Here is a 20966-nt window from a genome sequence, read left to right as displayed (position 1 = left end):
TTTTCCTGAAAATACAGGACAAATGGACATCAAGCCAGGAGTTATTCAACTCCTTCCCAAATTCAATGGACTTGAATCAGAAAGTCCATATTTACACTTGAAAGAGTTCGATGAGATTATGGCTATATTATGTTTTCCTAATGTATCTGAGGATACAATTAGGCTGAAACTCTTTCCTTTTTCCTTAAAAGAGAAAGCTAAGACGTGGTTACATTCACTGCGTCCTAGATCCATTGGCACATGAAACGACATGCAGAGGGAATTCATAAAAAAATTCTTCCCACATCATAAAACGATTACCCTCAGAAAAGCAATCATGAACTTTGCCCAAAAGGAAGATGAAACATTCTTCCAATGTTGGGAAAGATTCAAAGATTTGGTCAGTTCATGCCCACAACACGGATTTGAAACGTGGCGCATTACAAATTTTTTCTATGATGGACTGACATCTTCCATGCGCCAAATGGTCGAGACAATGTGTAATGGAGAGTTCATTAATAAAGATGTTGATGAGGTATGGGATTACCTCGATAGTCTTGCTGAAAAAACACAATCATGGGACTATTACCCAATGGTGAAAACCACGTCCAGGCCGACTCAATTAAAGGAGAAAGGTGGATTATATCTCTTGAAAGAAGAAGATGATCTCAAGTGTAAAGTGACTACGCTCATAAGGAAAGTTGAGGCCATGGAAGGAAAGAAGGATAAGGTCAATGAAATTGTTTGCGGCATCTGTGATTGCAACATTCACACAACTGAAAACTGTCCTACAATACCCACCTTTCGAGGAGTGTTGAACGAACAAGCTAATGCCGTAAACAACTATCAAAGACCTTTTACTGGACCTAACTCCAATATGTACAATCCTGGCTGGAAAAATCATCCAAACTTTAGTTGGAGGAACGGATAAACGGCTACTCCTCTAGGTTTCTTCAATCAAAATCCAAATCAAATGAAACCTCAAGAGGAACCGGTTCAAAATTCCATACAAGAGCTGGCTCAAGCTATGCGGGGAATTACAGATTTTATGCAAAAGATAGATTCTCGTATGACGGTTATAGAAAAGGGGATGCTTCCTGCACAACCTCTCCCCAATCCTAAACCGCAGTACGAGATTAATGATCCCAGCTCTTCAAATCAGATGGGGCACTCTAAATCCATCACCACTCTTAGGAGTGGAAAGATCATTGATAAAACTCTTCCGGTTAGGCCCAAAAAGCCTCAAGAACCAGAAGAGGACAACAATGATGGATCTAGTGATGCCCCACAAAAATTAGAACCGGAACTTCTAGAGAAGCCAGTTGCTCCGTTCCCCCAACGGTTGGTCTCACCAAAACCTCTCTCTAACTCTCAGGATATCCTAGAGGTGTTGAAACAAGTGAAAGTCAACATTCCTCTACTTGATGTCGTGAAACAGATTTCTTCATATGCCAAATTTCTGAAAGACTTATGCATGACCAAAAGACAGAAAATTATTCAAAAGAAGATCTTCTTGATTGAGAAAGTGAGTGCCATCCTGAAGCAAGACGTACCGCAGAAATTCAAGGATCCCGATAGCCCAACCATATCATGTGTAATCGGGAACCATCGAATTGATCACGCACTTCTTGACTTAGGAGCGAGCGTCAATCTGATTCCCTACTCGGTATACAAACAGTTAGGTTTGGGTGAATTAAAACCCACCCTAACCACACTACAACTTGCTGATTGCTCTGTTCGTGTACCAAGAGGGATAATTGAGGATGTGTTAGTCCAGGTCGATAGATTTTACTACCCTGTAGATTTTATCATCCTGGACACTGAACCCATCAATAACATGAGCACTCAGATTCCCGTCATTCTTGGTCGCCCATTCCTTGCCACGTCAAATGCAATTATCAATTGCAGGAATGGTGTCATGACTATGTCTTTTGGAAATTTGACATTGGAGTCAAGCATTTTTTTCAATAACGGCAACAACTCAGAGGATGATGACGATTTCCACGACATTAACATGATTGACTCTTTTGTGGAAGATATGACACCGCTGACCTTATCCTCCGACCATCTGGAGACGTGCCTGGCCCACTCCCATGATTTTGATGATGACATGATTAGGGAGACGTGTGCCTTGCTTGATACTGCGCCGGTACTTGAAGTTAACCGGTGGAGGCCACAATTTGAAGAATTGCCACAAACCGATGTAATGCCTCTACTGTCTAACCTCAAGCCGCCGAAGCTTAACCTAAAACCTTTACCCTCTGATTTGAAATATGCCTATTTAGGTCAAGATGAGACATACCCGGTGGTGATCTCTGCCCACCTGGAGAAAGAACAGGAGAGTATGTTCATATCTACTCTCATTGAGCATAAAGGAGCCCTGGGATGGACGATAGCGGACCTCAAGGGAATCGATCCCTTGATTTGTACTCACCGCATATATCTTGAGGATAATGCAAAAACCGCTTGGCAACCACAACGTAGACTAAATCCAAACATGAAGGAAGTGGTTAAGGCCGAGGTTCTTAAACTATTGGACGTGGGTATCATATACCCTATATCTGATAGTCAATGGGTGAGCCCAACTCAAGTGGTCCCTAAGAAGTCCGGAATCACCATCATAGCCAATGCTAATAATGAACTCGTGCCGACTAGAGTCACTACTGGTTGGAGAATGTGCATTGACTACAGGAAGTTGAATACCGTCACGAGGAAAGACCACTTTCCTTTACCATTCATTGATCAAATCTTGGAAAGGTTAGCTGGTCATTCCTATTACAGTTTCCTTGACGGGTATTCGGGCTACAACCAGATAGAGATAGCCCCTGAAGACCAGGAAAAGACCATATTTACATGTCCCTACGGCACCTTTGCCTATCGAAGGATGCCATTCGGACTATGTAATGCCCATGCCACCTTTCAACGATGTATGCTTAGTATCTTTTCTGATATGGTAGGGCAATATCTAGAGGTCTTCATGGATGATTTCTCTGTTTACGGTCCATCTTTCAGCAAGTGCTTGGAAAGTCTTAAATGTGTGCTGAAAAGATGTGAAGAAAAGAACTTGGTACTTAATTGGGAGAAGTGTCATTTCATGGTTCAGAAGGGAATTGTCCTTGGGCATATCATCTCGTCCAAGGGAATCGAGGTAGATAAAGCAAAAATCGATCTTATCTCTAACCTACCTCCACCCAAGAACATCAGAGACGTGCGATCCTTCTTAGGACACGTAGGATTTTATAAGCGATTCATAAAGGACTTTAGTCTCCTCTCTCGTCCTTTATGCACTCTTCTTCAAAAGGATGCTCCGTATGAGTGGACTGAGCAATGCCAGGAAGCTTTCACCAAGCTTAAGGGCACGTTAACCACTGCACCTATCATGCAGCCACCCGACTGGAGCCTTCCTTTTGAGCTTATGTGCGACGCTTCTGATTATGCTCTTGGGGCGGTCCTAGGTCAGAGAAAAGATAAGAGGCCATACATCATTCATTACACAAGTAGAACTTTAAATTCTGCCCAGGTGAACTACTCGACTACGGAAAAGGAACTCTTAGCTGTAGTGTTCGCCTTGGACAAATTTAGGTCCTACTTGATTGGATCCAAGATCATTATTTACACAGATCATGCGGCACTTAAGTATCTTCTTTCTAAGAATGATTCTAAGCCCCGCTTGATACGATGGATTTTTCTACTCCAAGAATTTGATTTGGAGATTAAAGATAAAAAGGGAGTAGAAAACGTTGTGGCCGATCACCTTTCTCGCCTTAATACCTCTGATCCCCTTGAGACGACCCATATCAACGACATGTTCCCTGATGAATAACTGTTCAGAGTCTCCCACTCACCTTGGTTTGCTGATATTGCTAATTATCTTGCTACAGGAGCCATACCGACACAGTGGACTGCACAAGATAAGAAGAAATTTTTCACCGAGGTGCGCAACTTCTTCTGGGATGATCTTTATTTATTTAAATATTGCCCAGACCAAATTCTAAGAAGATGTGTACCAGACGATGAGCATCAGAGCGTCATCTCCTTCTGTCACTCACAGGCCTGTGGTGGTCACTTTTCTGCTAAAAAGACCACGGCCAAGATTCTGCAGTGTGGCTTTTACTGGCCCACTATGTTTAGGGACACTCATGAGTTTTGCAAAGCTTGTGAGCGTTGTCAGAAATTGGGAGCATTGTCCCGTCGAAATATGATGCCTTTGAATCCCATCCTTATCATTGAAGCATTTGATTGCTGGGGCATCGATTTCATGGGACCATTCCCCCAATCGTTTGGAAATCTGTATATTTTGCTCGCCGTGGATTATGTCACTAAATGGGTTGAAGCGATTCCGTGTCAAACTAATGACCATCGTACAGTCATTAAATTCCTAAAAGAAAACATCCTTTCTCGATTCGGAACACCTCGAGCCATCATTAGTGATGGGGGCTCACACTTTTGTAATAAACCATTTGAGAGCTTAATGAAGAAATACGGTATCTCTCATAAGGTGAGCACCCCGTACCACCCACAGACAAGTGGGCAAGCTGAGATTTCTAATAGGAAAATTAAACACATTTTGGAGAAAACGGTTAACCCTGATCGTAAGGATTGGTCAATCCGATTGACCGATGCCTTATGGGCATACCGTACTGCCTTTAAAACCCCTATTGGAATGTCTCCCTTTAGACTTGTCTATGGGAAAGCTTGTCACTTGCCTGTGGAGCTGGAACATAAAGCGTACTGGGCGATCAAAAATCTTAATTTCAATCTGGACAACGCTGGCTCGCTACGCAAACTTCAATTGAATGAACTTGAGGAAATCCAGAATGATGCATATGATAATTCGAGAATTTACAAGGATAAGATGAAAGCATTTCATGACTAACACATTGTGCGAAAATCATTCACGCCTGGTCAGAAGGTCCTTTTGTACAATTCTCGATTACATCTCTTTCCGGATAAGCTTCGATCTCGTTGGACCGGCCCTTACATTGTTGATACTGTTTTTCCTTATGGGGCCGTTGAGATAAGAGATCCCGACAATGACAAGGAGTTTAAAGTCAATGGACATAGATTGAAACCATTTGTCGAGAAATTTGATTCAGAGGACATGTCCATGCCTCTGACTGATCCTGTTTACCAGGATTGATCTCCTAGTCTGATGGAGGTATAGGTAGGTTTCTTGTTTTCTTAGGACTAGGGTAGTTGCTTTATTTGTCTGGCTGAAGATGGTAAACTTAGCGCTCCTGGGAGGCAACCCAGTTCTTCATTTCATGTCATTTTTATCATTAGTTAGTTCAATGTTTGTGGGTAACATTACTGCAAACCCTCACGAGACTCAAACTCGTCCACTAGGGGCAACCTAGGGGTTTAAAGGCTTGTTGCATATGCTAAATGCAATCGAGAGCACCTGCGAAAGTGGTATAGGTAGGATTTTGTCTTTATTTTTGTTGGTTTCTCTCTTGTACTGACCCCCTTTTACGGAAATAGCTATGGAAAGCCTCTTGATTCTTTCAGGTATTATCTTCCCATCACTTCTCATTTACTTATTTTGTCCCATGTGCATTGCATGCTTATTTCTTTTACATTGAGGACAATTTAGATTTTAGGTTGGGGGTGGGAGATTACGTTTCCTAATCAGTATTTTCTTAGTCTTGAGCAGAAATTGTGATAATTTTTTAAATTTTTCTAGAATTTCGTATGAATTCGAAGTGATTTTGACGGCCATCTTGGATTGAGAATTACAAGATAAGTGATGTTGAAGTTGATGACTCTTGGATTCAACTATTTGTTAGATCTCACAGTTAAGTTAGAACTATTAATCCATGATTAGAAGTTTTAAACATTGAGTGAATCATAATTCTACATGTCACATCTCGCTTACACATTAAGGTTTCATCCGATATTGAAGGATTAATTTGGTGATCACTAAGCTTGAAAGGAACCAACTTGAGAAATTGAATGGATTGGGTGAACAGTCTTTACCATAGGTTTGCTCCCTATAGGTGAGGATTCGATTCCCCATGAATGATATGTGAAAAAGTTGGGTGTACAGTCTTTACCTTAGGTTTGCTCCCTATAGGTGAGGATTTGATCCCTCTTCTTGGCGTTACTTCTAATGAAAAAAATCAAAAATTAAAAGAATAAAAAGATAATGTGTAAGCCAAGTTGGGTTATCGTGAATTCTCTTATTTGTTACTAATGATATCCTTAAAATATCGAGGTGAATCTTAACGTTGACAAGTCGAGATTAGACTATACATTCATGGAACTCAATATTTAGAATCGTTCTAATTAATGGATTAATATTTGAGCTTGATTATGAAGTTTACCGTGAACCTGATTTCAGGAGAAAGCAATGCCAACATTCATGAATCTTAAAATTCGAGTATCTGACTTGTTTTTCATAAATTTCTTGAGTTTGTAGAAATTGTCCTTTAATTCTCAATTGATTTTTCGCATATTTTTGCTCGGGACTAGCAAAATGCTGGTTGGGGGTTGTGTTGAGGGTCAAATATTGCATATCAGACCCAATTGTTGCCTAGATTTATGAACATGGCACCGTTTAATAGCTCATTTTAATCATGTTTCTGTTGCAAGGTGGAATTGCGAGCTGGGACTAGATCGGGATGCTAAAAGTATGGAATTAACATTCGGAATGCACCAAGGCAAGGGACAGACCCCAGGAGACCAAGATCGACGGATGTGCATGCTAGGGATCCAAGAAAATCGAGGAATTGAAGCTCAAGTGGCTTGAAAAGTGTCCAGAATGCAAGATCATAGGGTTTCCACCATCCGATCAGTTCGAAACTCCATATGTGGCCTGAGGACCATAAATGAACCGTACACGTAAAATTTCATCCATTGGATCGCTGTGGAAGTGGTCCAATGGTCAGATCAGCCCATGAATTACTGATCTAAGGCCCACCTGATATTCAGATATGCTTCAAACTTGGACTCTATCCATTAAATGAGATGAGAAAAGGGACGAGTGGATCCGATTTCCCACAAACATCAAGGTAGACCCCACTTCAAGAGGCGAATGTGCATAGCCAGTGTACACCCGCTGTGCACCGGACCAACAAGAGTGGTCAAAGTCGGTTTTGACCGACCTTATTCAAAAGAAAATGGAAATCACCGTCTCTGTTCGCAACAGGGAGTTGCGGGTGACTTCAGGTGGGCCATCATCATCGCAGATAAGCCTCATCCGGACCGTCCATTTGTTTCAGAAGGTCAAACCGACCGTACACATAAGGCTTTTCCAAATCGATGCTTGCATACACAGGATAATACCGTTCAAACACAGGTTGAACGGTGATATGGAAAATCAGGTGGGCCGCTTCAGCGTCGATCCAAAACCGACCATACCCGAACGGTTTTGTGAGTAGAATACAGTGGACGTCATGGATTCCTCGAACCAGCAGTGAAGTGGGCCCCACCAGCAGTACAGCGCTCGGACGCTCCTGATCACCGTCGGATTGATTATCCAGACCATCCACATGCTTCAACAGATGGTCATAGCTCTAGCCAAGGTGTCAGAATCAACAAATATGTTGATTTCGCACCGCAAAATCAAATCAAACGGAGGCTGTTTTGCTGCGAAAAACAGGGACGTGCGTTCCTGGCTGCGTAAGGACTGTTTCTGCAACCTATTTCTGGTGGGACTCTACAGCAGCTCTTGGAGGACAGCTCTATAAGGAGGGAGATCGGTGGCTCTCGGTTGGTGGTGGAGAAGGTTTTGAACGTGGGAAGGAAAACGGATCGGCTGTTGGAGCGGGCGTGGTTGGAAAGGCAGAGGAAAAGCTGAGGACTTGAGCGACAGGAGCAGCTACGGCTTGGACGGCTGCACAAGGAGAAGACAGGGAGCTTGGCTTTCTGCTGAAAATGAGAGAGAGAGAAAAGATGAGAGAGAAAAGATAAGAAGTTTTTCTTATTTTTCTTTTATTTTTCGTTTTCTTTTTTCTTTTTATTTGCTTTGAGTTCAAGCCATTCATGTCTGGCTGAACCTCTTAGCTAGGGCTAAGAGGTGAAGCCTGTAGCGTGATGGGAGACTGTTATTATGCCTTTTATTTAGACTGAATTGAATTTTGATTTAATTATGAGAATATTTGTAGTCTTTAATGGCCTGTTGTGACTGACATTACAATGGGTTTGCAATGGCTTTGAGTATTTCTTTTTCCGTATTTTGATTGTAACGTCAGGACGCCCTGTTGTTCGCCATCGTCTCCTAAGCATGGCTGGATGGCGGTATCCTTCCTAACCTTCACAATCATCTGATTGGTTGGTAATTGGTTTAATTTTGTTGTTTGCTCTGTCTCTTGGGCATGGTTTGATGATAGAATCCATTCTAATTCATATTCCTTTCATCACATGAAGACTAAATCAAGTAGGTTCAGTTTGATTTCCATGAATCTTAATGCAGGCATAAGATCTCCTTGATCCCTACAAGTGGATCCTCTGAATCCCTAGTTTCCTTCCTCTGAATTCCTTAAAGTTTTAGATAATTATTCCACAATTATTCCTTAAACTCTATTTGGTTTAGATCACATCTTAGTCTAGTTCTAGTTCTACTTGGTTACAGATAACGTACAGGTATCAGTCCCTGTGGATTCGACCTCGGTCTTACCGAGTTTATTACTACATCACAACCCTATACTTGGGGAGTGAACACATAGTGTCCGATTTTTCCACAGACATGGCATGTGCCCTTGAACCTTTCGTTCTTCTTTTGGGTGTTCTTCTTGAATTTTCCTTTATTAGGTTTCAAGGAATCGTCCTTCTCGGGATGTTTGTTATTAGTATTTTCTACAGTTTGTACCTTGGACGAGGTATTCCCGTTATTATTTTTTCTATCACGGTTACGGGATTCTTCCTCAATCCTGAGGTGTTTCTGAATTTGTTCTAGCGTGTAGTCCTCGGTTTTATGCAGCAACTTCTTTCTATAGTCTTTTCACATTGGTGGCAATTTGACGATTATGGCCCCGACTTGGAATGATTCAGGAAGATTGATTTTTATCACTTTTATTTTGTTTACTATTAGCTGTAGTTCTTGGATTTGGGGCAGCAACGGTTTATTATCTACCATGCTGAAGTCAAAATACCTGGCGATGAGAAACTTGTTGTTGTACCTTCTTCTTCAGCCTTGTATTTGAATTCCAGAGCGGCCCAGATCTCCTTTGCTGATGATGTCTGTTGGTATAGATCGTACAGGGGGTCGGAGAGAGCGTTCAGAATGTGTCCTCGATACAAGAGTTCTTCTTCAGCTCTTTTGGTGCGGGCAACTACTTGTTCAGGTGTGTCTTTATCAGATGCTTCAAGTAGTGCTTGCAAATTTGGATCTAATATGTAATAGATCTTCAGCGCCGTCAGGAAAAATTTCAGCTTGTCTTGCCATCTTGTAAAATTAGTTCTATCGAACCGATCAAGACGTATCAAGTCTTGATTCATCAACTTGATGGATGAAACACTGTCGACTTCCATAAAAAATAATGCTTTAAGATTATTGGAAATTTTACAGATTTATGTATTTCTGTATAATGTGGAAATCGAAAATTGTAAAATAATCAGAAATCAGGACAGGCTGAAGCACGTCTGAAACGCTGTCCTTAAAGCGTTATTTGCCCCTACTCAAGTGAATTGAGTATGCTGATAGGTTACAGGCAAACAGCTTCTAGGATACGACGAGCCTGGAGTGGGTCTGCGTTCAGCAAACACGAAGGCCCACCAAATAGAACTCAATTACACACTTTCTGACAGTATTACAGTATAAAGGAAAAAATCTCAAGAGAAGAAGAAAAGAAGAGGAAAAGTAGTTTTGATTTCTGCACAGGTCAGTTCAAATCTTCAGCCACTAGTTCAGTTGAACCGTCCTAGACCACACCGCTGGTCTGTTCTTCAAGCTAAAGTTTAAGCCTTGCTACGTTGTTGGAAACACTAGAATATATGAGTGGAGAGAGGCTGGCTGTCTTAGTTCGTATGGGTTTGTTGGAGTGAGTTGAGATGGATTGGAAACCCATCCAGGTCCTCCTTTTATAGGTTATGGTGGCTAGGGGGTTATGGTCCAGAGACTTAAATTCTATTAAGCCATTTCTGGCTGTTAGAAAACTAGCCGTTTTATGGTTGTTTTCTGACTGTTGTGCATGGGCCATTAAGTTGCTGCATGCTGACTGTTGTGAGACAACAGCTAGCCATGCAGCAGTTACAGCTGGACCCTGCACTAATGGCTCAGCTGTTATAGTTTCTGCTGCAACAACTCTTTTTAGTCTCTCAATTTATACTGTGAGATTTCTCTCTCAGTCCTTTAGTCTCTCTACTAACTAGCCACCCGTCATAGCCACTTAGTCGCACCGCGACTCGCACACGTCTTGCTCCGGTTCACTCAAGGTCGCGAAGGAACGACCCTTTGCGACACGATGCGGACATGCGAAGTGCGCCACTAGCGCCTCTACAGCCACACTGCCTCACATGCCCACGCCCTCGCATCGAGCTCGTGCCCGTGCCCGAGACCGAGATCGAGACTGTAATATCCCAGAAAATTCCATGCAAAGACCTGAGCACCACCTCAACCAGAATTCTCTTAGGACTCAATCCTTTAGAAATTAAACGGGAATTAACTAGCGCTAAACTCGATTACTTGTGAAATTAGCACCCATCACTTTAAATTCGTTCTGTAAGATCCAAAATCTGTAGAATCGTTAGTGCTACGTTACCCTGAAATCTAGGATTCAACGCTAAACCCAGTTGCTCTCGAGAGTACTTTGAAACTTTGTATCGGACCTGGACCTCGCGTCGAAAATCCGGTAGCGATAAACTTAGACAAGTATGACCATCTTATTGGGCTTGACAATCACCTCGAAAATCAAGTCCAGATGATGTCCTGAGACGATTTGCTTGAGTCCGGAGTGAAAAGTGTGAGAAAGGTGAAATTATTTAGAAATTAAATATGAATTTAAGAAATCTGAGTCGTGTCGCTTGCACGCCGATTTTAAGCATTCTGATCGTTGGATTCTGACCTAAATTCACCATCGGATTAGGGAAGATGGCCCACACATGTCAAAGTGCTTGTGGCCCTGATCAAGTTTCGGTGACTATTGAATTGAAATTGGTCCGTCATGAGCGATCTGGAAACCCGATCGGACTGAAAACTTAACTCACTTAAGATCCAATATTAGTGAGCTTAAGTCCGACTGCACTCAGAAAAAGGACCTCCAGAAACGCTCCATTGGATCGAAATAGACCCGATTTGGTTATAACCTAAGTATACCTTGGCCCTGGGGCTAATTCCATCAATTTTAGGCCTATATAAAGACCTTAAACCCTCACTCCCAAATTCTATACGAATTTTCCAAACCCTAGCTAAGAGAGAGAGAGAGGAAAAGAGAGAAAAAGTGAGAGAAAAGTTGGTGAATCATCTTGAGATTCTTTCCAGTTATTCTGCGTACCTAATTCATCGCATCTGAATCGTTATTCCGGCAATTCTAATCTCATTTTTGGGTAAGTCAATCAAACCCTAACTTGTTTTGAAGCATAGAATAGTCTAAGTATTGATGTAGCTAATCTACTTCATGCCTTAGGTTATCTAGTCGCCGCTGACGAAGACTTATATTCTAAATCAGATCTGCTGCGCACTTTCTGGTTTAAGGTGCGGACTATATTTGTATAGGTTATGGTTTTCAAAGCTTTCAATGTCAGTTAATGATTTATTACTGACGTGGGTGTCATTTTACATGCCAAATGTGATATCTGTTTCGTTTTACGTATATAGATAATTTATGTTGTAAGTAGTGTGATTCATGTGTTTGTTAAAATGTTTGTATGCATTTGGAATTTGGTGTTGTGATTGTCATGATTAATTGTCGTAGGAATATGATTGTTATTTATGCGACAACTCCTTGTCAAAAGGATTTGCCCTAATATGTACTATGGCTGACATATGTGATGTATGTTGCCAAGCGTAGTCTAAGTGTTTGTAAAAATGTCTGAATGAGTTCGTATTTAGTAAGGTGTGAATTATGAGGGAGTTGAGATATAACATCCCAACTACCTCCTTATATGTACTATTTCCTCCATGAATTTCTTAATCTAACTATCCATGTTAACTATGCGTATGATTCCCTTCATGCAAGTTGTTAATTATACCGCTTTACTTATGAAATGCATGTGTATGGATTTTCGTTATCTTACATCTTATAACATATTTGCTAGTATGGTTGAATGTGTATGGGGCCATGTTATGGTCTAGGCAATCGGTAACAGGCATTGAGATCGTGATTGAGATTCATTCGTAATGTAGGACGTGTTTGACGAACCCGAGTCGTATTAGGGTTGTCGGCAGTGGTTTAGCCACACGGAGTATTCGCGCACTTTATGTCGTTAACTCAAAGTGCGCTTGTGCTAGTCGAACTCATCAAATAACCCGATTGACCCGATGGATGTTCACCATGTATGGACGCTACTGTTTGAATCTAGGGTACCAAACTTACCAGTGCAATCTCGTTAACCATGGTACCTCGATCCGCTAAGACTCATGAGCCGGGCATAATGGTATGGGACACCGTAGTCGAGCTGTCGCCTACGCTGGGGTGGCGAGCCTCCCCGTAGTGACCAGTGAGCAATACAGACTCGTGAGCCGATTATGGTGGTATGAGACACTCTATTCATGCTGTCGGCCTACATTGATTGGTGACGAGCCCTTTGTAGTGACCTCGAGCATACTTTGATACTGCATTGAGGCGACGAGCCTTAGTGTAGCAACTAAGGTATGACTAGGTATGCATTGATTGGTGACAAACCCTTTGCAGCAACCTAGAACCATAATATCATATGAGATTATCTAGGACTGACGACCCTAGAATGGATCCCTGTGTGGGAATTGATATAGGGAATATACCTTAGCTTCCTAATCCTGCTGTATGAAAAGGACTAATAACAATTTGGTAATCACGTTCATGCACCGCATTGCATGTGCCTTGGCGTTGTAGAGCACTACGGGAGGTTGTCATGCGTACCGTAAGATGAAGACGCCGAGGGAGTGTTGGCGAGGGCATGCATCATTTCTACATATATCCTTGCATTAACAAGAGCAATTGAAACATGTTTGATTGTATTGCTTTATCATTACTGCTTAATTGAATTAATAACATGTTAACTTTTACTGTATAGTTCCACTGAGTTGATCACTCACTCCCACGTTCTGGGACGGTGTTTGAACACCAACCAGACTTTGTCTTAGATGCAGATGATGATGCGACCCATGAGGTAGAGCAGGAGTATGAGGATGAGAAGGAGGCGTTCTCCTCTATGCAGTTCTTAGGCAGGTTCATGTGAGCCGTGTCCTGAGCTACGGGGATTCAAGGTTATTATTGCAGTGGTTTACTTCGTTTTGATACTTATATTTTGAAACAAACACTTGTAATTATGACCCGGCAGAGCATACATATCTCAGGGACTTATATATATATATATATATATATATATATATTTCTTTAGTCTTTCACTTGCATATTTCACCTATCCTTGGATTATGTTTGCAGTTTTGGCTTAATTTACTTCATGTTTCATGCGCTAATATAGACAACATACATCCATCATTATATATGTTGCATAAGTGATGTTTTGAAACTTGAGAGCTGAGTTGTGCTCGACCCCCGAATTTCAGGGCGTTACAGAGACCGAGTCCGAGACCGAGACTGAGCCCCAGCCCGAGCCTGTGCCCATGCCCGAGCCCGAATGCGAGCGCGTCGCGGGGGTTCCAGTGCTAGGTCCATAGTCCACGGACTAGGTAGGTAAATATTATAATACTCCACATCCTTCATATAAACCACAGTTTTTTCTCTTCTCTTTTCTATGTAGGACTATTCCCAAAAACTCACAGAAAAGTGTTTTTCAAAACAACTTTTTATATTATATATTGTTTTATTATTGAAATATATTTTATTAAAATTATTATTTTTTGCAACAGTGTTCGCAACACCACCTAATACACATCCCTTCATCAAATATGAAACCAACAAACCAACGGTCCGGATTAACTAATGTAGGCCTTACTTGTATTAATTGGAAAAAAAGTATATACAGCAAAGATGCGGGCCGCATGGTATATACTCATCCTGACTCCGAGGACATGAGATTCCGAGGGAAATGATTTCACTTCAGCTTATTGACACTTTAGAGTTTCTCTCGAAATATATATATTTTTTTACAGCAGGAGATAATTAGCTAGAGTTCCTTAGCCGTACACGCTGACGATGCACCACTCCAGACCATCCATATGGTTGAACCTATTGCGGACGGTAAAATGGGGAGCCGATGAACGCTGCCAGTACTGACATCTCTACTGGTCAGTTCTCTGTGGGGCCCATAATGATGTAAGTGTTTTATCCACACCGTCTGTCATTTTTCACCGGATTTCAGGGCATGCGCCTAAAAATGAGGCAGATATAAGCCCATCATTAAAAACTTACCAAGGCTCACTGGAATGTTTACTTGCTGTCCAACTTCTTAATTACATCATTCGAATCCGGTTGAAGAGAAAATACAAATATCAGTTTTGATCCAAAACTTTTATGGCTCTCTAAAGTTTTTAATAATGAGCGTTAGATCATTGTTTTTTCCTATAGTGTGGTCCACCTAAGATTTAAATTTATCTTATTTTTGGTTGGTGCACTAAAATAAGTTGAAAAATAAATGGACTGTGGATAATACGCATGCATAATGGTGCATCCTACGGAGCACCAAGGCAAGGTTATGTGGACACAGATTAGCTATGACTAGGGGTGTACATCGAGTAGAACCGAGGCTCAGCTCGACTCGGCTCGGCCACTAGTTGATTTCAGCTTGAACTCGGCTCGGTCCTCGAGCTTGACTAACTGGCAACTCGGGCCAATTCGAGTCGAGTTCGAGCTAAGATCAAGTCGAGTTCGCCAATGCAACATTTCCACAAACACTTGGACTCTACCTTTAAAATCTCTCTAAATGTGAAATAGAAGTAATGGTTTTACAGGTATTTTATCAAATACCTTCTAAGCAACATAATAATAATATATATAAAAAAAAATTTAAAAAAAAACCCAAGAAAAAAATTATATTTGTTTCATGTACATACCTTCCTTGCCACCAGCCACACTTCGTTGAGTCATTTTATCAAAAACTTGGTGAGTAACATCAATGGCAAAGTAATCGAGTCACCGAACTAGTTCGATTCGAATTCAATTCGAGTTGGATTCGATTCGAGTCAAGTCAAGCTGGGGCTGCTCGAACTCATTTTCGAGCTCAAAAAATCAGCTCGACTCGGCTCGAACTTAGCTTCAAACTGAGTTGAATCGAGCTTTTTCGAGTCGAGTCGAGCGAGCTAATCGAGCTAGCTCCATTCGTGTACACCCCTAGCTATGACCGGTTGAGCAGTGAGACTGGCCACTAAAGTGACGTCACCAAGTTATGTGGGCCCCACCATGATGTATGTTTTGTATCCACACTGTCCATACATTTTGAGATATCATTTTAGGTTATGATACAAAGAATGAGGAAGATCCAAGGCTGGAGTGGACCATACCACAAAACAATGGAGAGAGTGACGCCCACCATTGACACCTTCCGAAGGGTCACCATGATGTTTATTTGAGATCCAACCTGTTCATGTATTAAAGAAGACATGAAAGAAGGGAAAACACAAATATCAGCTTGATTGAAAACTTCTATTGCCCTTAAAATTTTTTAATGGTGGGAGTCACTCTCCCCACTGTTTTCTGTGCTAGGGTTCACTGGAGCTTTGGATCTGACTCATTCATTGGATTATGCCCTAATATGATCTCTCTAAATGAATGGACGGTGTGGATACAAAACGTACATCATGATGGGGCCCACAGAAGTTGGAGACGTCACTTTAGTAGCAAGTCTCGCTGCTCAACCTATCCAATCCGCGTCCTATGTAATCTACCTCCCAAGTAAATTGGGTGGCGACCCTGACACCACCAAACTAGGTGGTATGGGGTGTTGTGGGCTCACCATGATATATGTATTTTATCCATATCCTCTTTTTATTTAGCCAGTTCATTTTATGGCATAAACTAAAATTAAAACAGATCAAAAATTCAAGCCGACCACATCACATGAAATGATTAAATGTCCACCGTGAAGAATAAAACATTTTTTTGGGGCCATGAAAGTTTTGAATCAGGTTGCTATTAGTAATAATACATTCCCCTCACCCCAGTATTTGTGACCTTATCAATAGGTTAGATGGCAAATAAAGGTTACTGTTAGTCCTAAAAAGGTTTCAACGGTGAGCGTCATCGTCCTCACTGTTTTTTCCTGTGGTGTGATCCAATTGAATTTCTTATCTACTTCATTTTTAGTCCCGTGCCCTATTATAAGCTGGCTAAACAGAAAAACAATATGGATATAAAATACATACATCGTGGTGGGCCCATGTTGCTACCCAATATGTAAAACCGGGATGTAAAGTGAAACTAAGGGCCTGTTTGGCCGGACCGATCCCACGGTATTAGGTGGGATGGGATTCAAAAAACATCATTATTACCCATGTCTGGGACTGTTTCCTGTTGCCATGGGTTGAGCTTAATTCCTTTTTTGTTTGTAATACGGTGGTACATTGAAAGGATATACCACCATCATTTGAAACTATTGACAATAACACACATGTGTTATATCTAAACCGTTCATTTGTTTTGTAACCTCAATTTATGGCATGGGCCTAAAAATGAGGCAGATCCAAAACTTATGTGGCCCCAAAGAAGTTCTCAATAGTAAGTATTCAATCCCCATTGCTTTCTATGGTGGGTCCACTTGAGCTTTAGATCTAACTGATTTTTTGGCCCATGCTCTAAAATGATCTCGAAAAATGGGTGGATGGTGTGGATATAGCCCACACATCATGGTGGGACCTACACAAGTTGCTAACATTGAGTGATATTAGCACGGACCCAATACGATTCCATCTAGCCTACTTCCAAGCTTTTCCACTCTTCCCAAACATGAAGTGGAATTGGCACAGGACCAGATGCAATTCCATCCCACCTAAGCCCATCTAATCCAGCCGGCCAAACAGGCCCTAAGGAAGCTCATGGTCATGGGCACGCTAGAGCATTATGTACTCCTTCACCCTTTGGTATTTTGTACTACATAGAAAATAATTTTTTTTTTTTGTTTTGTTTTTTTGAGAAATTTACCATTATACAACTCATTTATTGCCCATTTGCCCGCTTAAGCCCACTCCTTTTTACCTTACCAGAATAAGCCCTAGCTGTATGAATGATTGGCCAAAGGTCGAAAATGCTCCTGCTTTTTCCTTTAAGTGGATTGGTTAGTGCTCGAAGACGAGCACTGACGCTCCTCGAACTCCGAGTTGTACGAACGGTTCAAAAAGAGATCAAAGTTACATGGGCCCCACAGTTATGTATTCATTATATATCAGCTTGTGGAAGGGAGATTCTGTTCGTAGAGGTGATTTACTTCGTAATCTACGTCTCAGCGCTTCTACGTCCTCGCGATCGGTGAAATCTCTCCATTTTTCTTTATTTTCTTATTATTCATCCACTCCTGCGTGAGTGAAAAAGGTTTGATCCAAGCGGTGTGTGCTTGTGATCGGTTGTAACGTTGTACTTTATAGTGAATTGTTGATCTGGACGAGGTCCCGTGGTTTTTACCTCTTTGAGGGTTTTTCACGTAAAAATCTCTTGTGTCGTGTGGTTTGTGCTTTGATTTATTTCATTACTTTATCATCCCGTAATTCTGATGTTTTTGAAAGGCTAGATCCTAAGGTTTTGTGCAATAGCTCTCAACAGTATATTCAATTAGGTGGACCCCATGGAGATTAGCTTGAATGTTGCAGGGGCTTTCAGTATGTTTGTAATGTTTTTGGGCCTTACCGTGGATAGTATAAGTATAAAAGCTCACACCTATTAGACTTTCTTATCCGTCTAATCGGTGGCTAGTTAGTCAATTGTAAATAATATAATTAATGGTAGAAGGAAAAGTGATAGACGGGTTGTCCAATAGGTTTGATTTTTATTAGGCCCCAGTAGTTTGACATACGTGATTTATAATTCAGCCTATCTAGCATTGTATATGCATATTTAAAACTTTTAAATAATTTATTATAATAAATATTTTTATAGTTTAGTGAGACTTTCCTTGCGAGGATGTCCTCAGAAAAACTTCCAAATCTTAAAATCTTTGGAAATATTCTTAATTCAAGAAAGGGCTATGACTATCGAATGAGCTCACTTTGACGGATTGAAAATTCAAATGGTGCAGCACAAAAAGAGTGTTGCTTGGATTGCTAAACTGGTTTGAGTTTCATGGATGTGGAATTCGGTCCAGATCAATGAAAGTTTGTACAATAACTCACCCTCTCCCATTCATCGCCTAACTCGGCCATCTCATGGCTCGACTTGAACAACCGAGTTAGGATGATTTGACCAAATCAAGAAAACTATGAAAAATCGTGTAATGGCAAGAGGAAAACGTGTGATGCTTTTAGTGTGTGTTCAGTTGATCCAACACATGTAAATGTTGAACTCACCTTCCTTTGATTAAATAGTTCAAAGCATAGAGCTTTATTGTGTGAAAGCAAAAGCATCATTCATAATAAAATCCGACTGTCCATTTGATCTGACTCCTTAAATATTTAAAACTCATACTCATCATCACCACTATATGAGCATCTATCATCTTCCTCTAAGCATCTGCATGACCTAGTTATCTTGATTTGGTTTCGTTCCCTTCATGCTTTTATCCTAACCTAATATAGGTACATTGACTTGAGAATGCACAACAAAGTAGTGTCACTTCATCATCACCTTATTACAGTGTGTAGAATAATAAGAACACTAGAGTCACTTACAGGACTAGTTTGACTGGATGTCGCCCGATTAGGATGGGCATTCTCCCTCTTTTCCTGTGCAAGGGAGGTTTAAACAGACAATGTCCGTTTCCATCAAGCAACACCCCACCATCATAGGACCCAGGGAAAATCTGAGCCGTTCATCTGGTTTGGAAAACGATTCCAACGAAATCTGGTGGTTCCCGATTAAAACAAAAGTTGCATGTGAGCACGAGGATGGGCAGAAGCAAGAGCGTGCAAGACATTTTTCCGAAGTCATGAGCTCCACTTCGTCTGCATCGCTGGCGATCTAAGTGAGGGAGCCCCTTTAGATCCACTTCGTCTGCATCACTGGCGATCTAAGTGAGGGAGTCCCTTTAGATCTCAGCCCTTCGTTTGCATGTATCTTGGCCCTTCTTACAGTCCCGCGTTCGGGTCTTTTCCATCGCTTGCAGAAAGGTGGAAGGAATCTTCCTACTTCAAGTGGTTAAGCGCTGACACGATCCGAGTTGCTGCATTGCGACTCTTTAGATCATCCCAAATGTTCGATCTAGGGCTGCTTACAGTCACATTCTCCATTGGCAATTGATATGGGTTTGGCGACAAGGTTTCTATTGCATTGTTCACAGAGAATGGAGATCCCTCCACCATTTAAGAGGCTAAGTTTAGAAAAGACGGCTACAAGTGGATGTCAACTATGACAGAGGATATTGAATCTTTACATAAAAATAAGGCAAGAGAGTTGGTAGAACTTCCAAAAGGCCAGAGGGATATAGGGTGCAAGTGGGTGTTCAAAAATATGCTAATTGCTGCGAAGGCACAAGAAGAGATATTCCTACTTAAAGTATTTATTAAGCAAAGAGTTTGACATGAAGGATTTGTACATTGCGAGGAAGACCCGGGGCATGGAGATACACAGAGACTAAGAACCTAGGAAGTTGTAGCTTTTTTGAAAGAGATGTGCATAAGGTGCTAGAGAGGTTCCACATGGAAGGTGTTAAGCCAATTAGCATGCCTCTAATAAGTCGCTTTAAGTTGTAAGTTAGGTCATGTCCAAGCACAAAAGAGGAGATTTCAGACATGTCATGGATGTCGTACGCGGGTGCAGTGAGGAGTCTCATCTATGTGATGGTTTGCATGAGGCTAGATATCTCAAAGGCAATTACTATGGTTAACAGATATATGGAGAATCTAGGAAATGAGCATTGAAATATTATTAAGTGGATTCTCATGTATCTTGGGGGCACAATCAACATTGGGATCATGTTTGGAGGACATCGAGCCTCAGGTGTTGTAAGTTACGTAGATTTGGATTATACAGGAGATCTAGACAACAAGATGTCCACTATGAGATATGTTTTCGCATTAGTAGGCAGACCGATATATTGAAGATCTATGCTACATTCTACTATATTGTTATTTGTAACTGAAGTGGAATACATGACTGCGCACTACACCAAAATTGTAATTTTGGAACGGCCATGTATTTGGTTTCGGAATGGGCTAAATTCCGTTCCAAATTTGATACGGTTCTAATTCGTTTCAAAAGCTCCTGCAGCCGTTCCAAATTTCCTACATAAACCTTTGTACGCAAAGATATTATGTGGGGCCCACTGAAATGTTTATGAGAAATCCACTTTGTTCATCCGTTTTGAGAGCTCTTTTTAAAAAATGCAGCAAAAAATGAGGTGGATACAAAATTCAAGTAAGTCACATGAGAGGAAAAATTGGGAAAACAAATTTCAACCATTGAAACCTTCATGGGCTCCACCTTGATGTTTGTTTGCCATCCAAACCGTTTATAAAATCATTACCCTTGGGATGAAGTGTAAATACCAAAAAAGAAAAATGCCTAACCTAAGAATTGTCCCTAAGAATGTTTCAACGATTCACACATAATCCCACTGTTTCCTCTCGTGTGACCCATTTAAGTTTTGGATACAAATCATTTTTTGGTCACTGGTCTTAAAATGAGCTCTCAAAGCGGATGAACGGGGTAGATTTCTAACAAACATCTTAGTGGGCCCCACCCAGCATCCTTGCGCCGGGACCTCCTGCGAAAGGCTTTAGGAGGAAATCCGCGTCCATCGTGTGCGGGGCCTCTCTCACGAATCTTATCCTCCAATACCCCTCTCTCTCTCTCTCTCATTCTTTC

At 41.3% G+C, this 20966-nt stretch overlaps 1 non-coding gene across 1 annotated transcript; it reads right to left on the bottom strand.

Moving 5' to 3' along the window:
* Positions 1-298: 298 nt before the first annotated feature.
* LOC131247436 (small nucleolar RNA R71) lies at positions 299-405 on the bottom strand. Its single transcript, XR_009171733.1, has one exon. It is a non-coding gene; the product is annotated as a small nucleolar RNA R71 (small nucleolar RNA).
* Between the last annotated feature and the right edge of the window lie 20561 nt (positions 406-20966).

This window comes from Magnolia sinica, chromosome 5, assembly GCF_029962835.1.
Source record: "Magnolia sinica isolate HGM2019 chromosome 5, MsV1, whole genome shotgun sequence".
NCBI lineage: Eukaryota > Viridiplantae > Streptophyta > Magnoliopsida > Magnoliales > Magnoliaceae > Magnolia > Magnolia sinica.
The sequence above is the reverse complement of the archived record's forward strand: the minus strand, read 5'-3'. Positions and strand labels throughout refer to the sequence as shown.